Consider the following 6,318-nt stretch of genomic DNA (forward strand, 5'->3'; position numbering starts at 1 on the left):
ACGCATTGCTTCTCCTGATTAATTTTCCTGTTGAACTCAATGGAAAAAATATTCAGGAGAAACAATGCTTGTAGTATCTTTACATTACATTACATTACAGGCATTTGGCAGACGCTCTTATCCAGAGCGACGTACAACAAAGTGTATAACCATAACCAGAAACAAGTATGACGAAACCCCTAGAGAGAAGTACCGGTCCAAGTGCAGGGAACAACCGCATAGTTCAACTTGGACCCTGGAGGTTAAACTGATTAACACTAACAACGAGAACGGCAACAACGCAGTCTATGGAAAAAATACAAGCAGTAGTTAAGACAGTTAATGCACCTAAGTCACCTACAAAACAGCTGTCTAGTTACAACCCTAAGCTTACAGTCATTTACAGGGGGGTAGGGAGAGATGGGGAGAGGTGCAGCCTGAAGAGGTGAGTCTTCAGTCGTCGTTTGAAATGGGTCAGTGTCTCAGCTGTTCTGACCTCCACCGGGAGGTCATTCCACCATCGTGGGGCCAGAACAGACAGGAGACATGTTCTGGAAGTGCAGGTGCGAAGAGGGGGAGGTGCTAGGCGTCCTGAGGTAGCAGAACGGAGGGATCTGGCTGGCATGTAGGGTTTGAATATCTTGTGGAGGTATGCTGGGGCTGATCCCTTGACTGCCTGGTATGCTAGGACCAATGTTTTAAATTTGATGCGAGCTATAACAGGCAGCCAGTGGAGGGTAGTGAGCAGGGGAGTGACGTGGGAGTGTCTGGGGAGGTTGAAGACCAGACGAGCCGCAGCATATCTGGCAGTAGCATGGTGATTTGAGGCTCATTTGATACCTTGGACCCTTGATGACTTACAGCCATTTAGCCAACAAATGTGTTCCATACTGTATCAGCATAATTTACAGCTGAATCTAGTCCCACCCCCAAATTCCCATAGAGATCCATTCAAATGCAGAGAGTTTTTGTATCGCTTGTAGGACAACCTGAAAATAACCTGATGATATTGAAAGGTCACAGACATCAGGAAGTCATGGCATGCGAATGATATGCAACCAAATACGAAACATGACTCTTTTATTTGACATTATGTTAATTTGTCTACTGTATAAGTGAATTTCCCTGTTTCTTGCTTATCCCCAAACAGCTCACTGCAGCAAAAGTAAACAAGCAAATGGTGGCACAGGAGGTCTCAGGAGTGCATTTGTTCAATTCTTGTTAATTTTCTGACCAATGATTTGTTGTTAAGACCATTAAAAGCTTAATATTTTGCCATTTTGGGCTTGGCCAATTTTTTTGCCTAGAAGTGTACATGCATGTCACCCATGGCCCTGCCTACTCATGTACATAATTTCTCATACAGTTGTAGAATAGCACAATCACATATACACACATGCATGGTTTATTTTCTCAACCTTCTTCCCTCAAGAACTCTATATTCCAACCATTACACTATTAGGATTAGACAGTTATGTTTTCAGCAGCTTTCAGTTCACAGACAGTCACTGTCTCAAAGGATTAGTATTAGGTAATGTCACTATAGCCAAGGGGTGATATTTGGGTCCTTAAATAAATGATTGTCTATGTAGAGTTTGTCAGAGTTCAGACTCATCCGGCTGCCGTTCCTTCGGTTGTTGTGGTAAATGGGAAAAAGAACTCTGCGTCTCTCCATAATCAGAAGTGGGAACTGTTCGTTTATGCCAAACGGTTTAACTTTGACTTACCCGGCTTAGGAGTGCTAGAGAGTGCGATAGCAGTGTTTGTTTCAGTTGGGGAGCTCATGTCTCCATTGGTTTCTGCAGTGTTTGGAAAGTTAAGATATGATTCAAGCCAGATTCGTTGTTGTCAAACATTGTTTGAGATATTGTTGCAGTTCAGTTTGAATCCAGCTTTGTTGTATTATAATTAGAGTCTGTCAGTTGATATTAATTCCAGATAGATAGTTTGAGAGAAAAGTTAAGCAAGTTACTCCATGACCGGCACTCAGCGTGCTAGAGTGACATTTTAGAAGCTTCTGATTAGCCATAATTGTCATAATTAGGAGTTAATTGGGAGTTAATTGGCACCAATTGGCTCTACCATTAGAGCCACTGCGTTTTTGCCCTTGATACCATGGGAAAATCCAAGCAACTCCGCCAAGACCTCAGAAAAAAATTGTGGACCTCCACAAGTCTGGTTCCTCTTCCTATACTGAAAAGAAATATATGTAAAATATATTTTTAACATATATTTTAACAATATATATATAAATATTAAAAATTGGCACATGAAATATATTTTGTTTAAATATATTTCCATATATGTTTTTTGACTGTTATAATGATTGTGAGGACAATCTGTATAGAATTTCTTTTTAAACCATGTTGTATATTGATCATAAAAAATATTTCATGTCAAGGTTTAAGATTTTGTCCCAGGAACCCCATATGAGAAAATTTGAATTAGATATGATTATAACTACTAAGGTGGGTAGTGAAACCTATGATTAGAATGGATTCTTAATTGCCTGCCATTGTGATAAATTAGTGAAACTTAATTATTCCTCATTTGCAGGGAACCTAACTTGCACAAGGATGTCTGGGGTTTCCTTGTCCCACAAAATCAAATAGACAATAGCTATTCAAGCACAAGTACTTGGCCTAAACATGCCACATACATTCATTTTAGTGTACATTTCATAGCTAGGAGTGTAGGCTAATTGTATACCTGCATATTTTTGTCCAAATATTTCTTAACCAAAATGTACTGTGACATATATTTATGCATATATTCTTGTCCATATATTTCTAACCAAAATATACTGTGACATATTTTAAGCATATATTAAAATATATGTTCTGTATATTCTGAATATAAGAAATATATTTGCACAGGAATGAACATATACTGACATATAGTGCACATATATTATGGATATATGGAAATATATGCCAATATATTTCTTTTTGGTATGGGTTTAGGAACAATTTCCAAACAACTTAAGGAACCACAAGCATCTGTACAAACAATTGTATGCAAATATAAAAGTCTGGAAGGAGGCACAAATGAACTCCCAGGGCTGAACTAACTTTGGTCTGAAAGGTTCAACTGAACCCCAAAACAAGAACAAAGAAAGTGGTGAAGGAGTTGGAGGCATCAGGTACCAAAGTATCTACATCCACCATTAATAGAATCCTACATTCCCATGACCTGAAAGGCTGCCGCACACAAAAGAAGCCCCTACTCCAGTATTAAAGAGCCAGAATGAAGTTTGCAAGTGATCACAAGAATGAAGACCTGGATTTTTGGAGTGTTCTCTGGTCAGATGAAACAAAAATTGAACTGTTTGGCCATAATGATCAGTGCTATGTATGGAGGAAAAAGGGTGAGGCTTTTAATCTGAAGAACACCATCCCACCTGTGAAGCATGGGGACAGCATGTTGTGGGGGTGTTTTGCTGGAAAAGAGCCTGTTGCACTTCAGAAAATAGATGGCATCATGAGGAAGGAGGATTATCTAGAAATACTAAAGCAACACCTCAAGACATCAGCTAGAAAGTTAAAACTTGGTCAAAACTGGGTCCTCCAGCAGAACAATGATCCTAAGCATACCTTCAAAGTTGTAACAAAATGGCTTAAAGACAACAAAGTGAAAGTATTGGAGTGGCCATCACAAAGCCCTGACCTGAATCCCATAGAAAATTTGTGTTCTGAACTGAAAAAGCGTGTCCAAGCAAGGAGGCCAACAAACCTGACAGAGTTACACCAGTTCTGTCAGGAGTATTGTGAGAAGCTTGTGGAAGGTTACCTCTAGCATTTGATTCAAGTTTAGCAATTAAAAGGCAATGCCACCACATACTAACAAAGTGTATGTAAACTTTTGACCCACTGAAAATCTGATATTGTACATAAAAGCTGAAATAAATCTTACTCTATTATTTTGAAATGACCTCTTATGGAAATAAAGGAGATACCCTAATTGGCTTAACGGGAAATTTAGGGTAACATGAAATGTGTGGAATTGTGAAAAATTGAGTTTGAATGTCTTTAGCCTAGGTGTATGTAAACTTTTGGCCTGAACTGTAGATGTGCAGGGTCACAGTGAACATTGTGGCAAGAAGGTTATTCCCAGTGAGAAATGCAAATAAGCTTTTCCAGGTGCAGTATTCAGTACACACTCAGAAGGTTCCAGCCATGCAGTAATGTTGACAGGAGAGGACCAGGAAGATCAAGAGGCAGAAGACAAATATCTTGAGAACTCAAATTTTGGTTTCAGCACTGGAAATTACAGCACTTATTATACATCATTTTTATACACTCTCGTTTCAGAACATCATTACTTTTGGGACATACCAATTTTATGTAAATGAAAGTATTCATGTTAAGTACTTTGTCATATATCTTTGCATGCAATGACTGCTTGAAGTCTGTCACCCATAGATATCACCAGGTTCAGAGTAGCTTCTCTGGTGATGCTCTGCCAGGCCTGTACTGCAGCCATCTTTGGATCCTGCTTGTTTCGGGGGCTAGTCGCCTAAAGTTTTCTCTTCATCATATAAAACAAAATCTTCATTGGATCCAGAGTGGGAGACTGACTTAGCTAGTCACAAATGTTCCAGTTTTTTACTTTTGAAAAACTTTGTTGCTTTAGCTCACCAGTTCTCCTTTCTTCTTAATGATGTTCAAAACAGTTGATTTTGATATTTTATTTCTCCAACTTTGGACCTCATGTTGAAAAATGCCAGTAACTGACTGGCAATCAAAAGCCTAGAATCTAGACTAGATACTGAAAACTTTCAAGCCTGCATTAAGAAAGCAACAGAACACACCTGATTAATCAGAAACCATTTGGCCAAAACATTATGGTCCCTTGAAATTGAGGGGCGGGGGCTATGTATGAAAGGTGCTGTAATTTCTGCATGGTGAAACTTAACCACATGTTAATTGTTTAATTGCTAACCTAAAATTGTGGAGTATAGAGCCAAATCAATAAAAACAGTCTTTGTCCCAAACATTATGGAGCTTACTGTACATTTTGTTGAATTATGTCATATTTCAGAGGGACAGGTGCAAGCACATACTGGCAAACTGAATTTAATATCAGTAAGTATGGTACCCTGTAGCAATCTTGGACTACAGATAACAGAAGGTATACATTTTGGTCATTGAGCAGATCACAGACAGTAAAAGTGTTAGTTGTTCAAGTCCTTTTGTGAACAGGGAGTCTGAAACAGGCACTCAGCCCAGCTTTTAAACCATCCAATGAAGCAGGAGAGCAAGACTGAACATAGCCAGGCCCTCCCTAGTGCAGAGCTGGGCGTTGGTCTCTGCAGCTATTAAGCACTAGCATTTAAATGAGTCCTTATGTTTAGCTTGGTAATAACAGGGAATGAGCTTCAATGTGTTACTGTATGCATGCATGCGTGTGTGCGTGTGTGTGTGTGTGTGTGTGTGTGTGTGTGTGTGCATGCTTTAAAGGCACTCACTCTGATGCTTTTTTGAATGGTCTCCTGACTGTGCATTGGATACATTTTTTCTTTTTCATTTATGTTTTGTGATTTACCTGGTTTCATTTTGTCTTTACATTTAATGTTTGTCTTAGGTTGGGTGTGTGATACTTTGCTTTTGTCTTCGTGTAACTGGAAATGCGCTTGCATTTAATTTGAATAGGAATGATTGATTTGCCTATTTCAGCCGAGGTTCATCCACGAGATTGCCCCTTTGGGCTATCTTTCAGAGGGGTAACTTGCCAAAAGCAAATAAGTAACAGTAGATGGAACTGGATTCAGAACTACCACACCATAAACTATAGAGAAATTATACTTCTCTCACAACAGTTATGATTTCATATTGCTATATAGCATTATTTCTTTCTCTTTTAATGTCCTGTTTTGCTGCAATATGAAACCATTTAAAAAAATTCTCTATCCAACAGTTTTACAGCAGAAGCTTCACACTCATTCCAGCCATGGATATTTTAACCAAACGTCCAAACGCTTCTTCTGTTCATCAGCCAGTTTTCTCTTGAGTGTCTCCACCTCCTCCTTGGTTTTGGGGTCTTCACGATACTGAAGAACCTCATTCACAACCTCTTTAGTTTGCACCTGTGGCTTGGTGTCCTTCCATCTCTGAATCTCATCCCTCAGCTGCCTCATTTCCAACTCACACCGCTCTGTTTCATGGGTTTTGCATTTGCACGCATTTTTTCCTGAATAACAACCCTGGATTTCTCTTCCTCCAAGCTTTGGATCTTCCTCTGAAGATTAACTGTACTAATTCAAGTCTGCTTTGACATGACTTGTGTGCCAGACAGGCTGAGGTCTGGGAAGAAAGAGTGCTGTAGCCTATGCCTAAACCC

The sequence above is a fragment of the Anguilla anguilla genome, chromosome 17 (assembly GCF_013347855.1).
Source record: "Anguilla anguilla isolate fAngAng1 chromosome 17, fAngAng1.pri, whole genome shotgun sequence".
Classification (NCBI taxonomy): domain Eukaryota; kingdom Metazoa; phylum Chordata; class Actinopteri; order Anguilliformes; family Anguillidae; genus Anguilla; species Anguilla anguilla.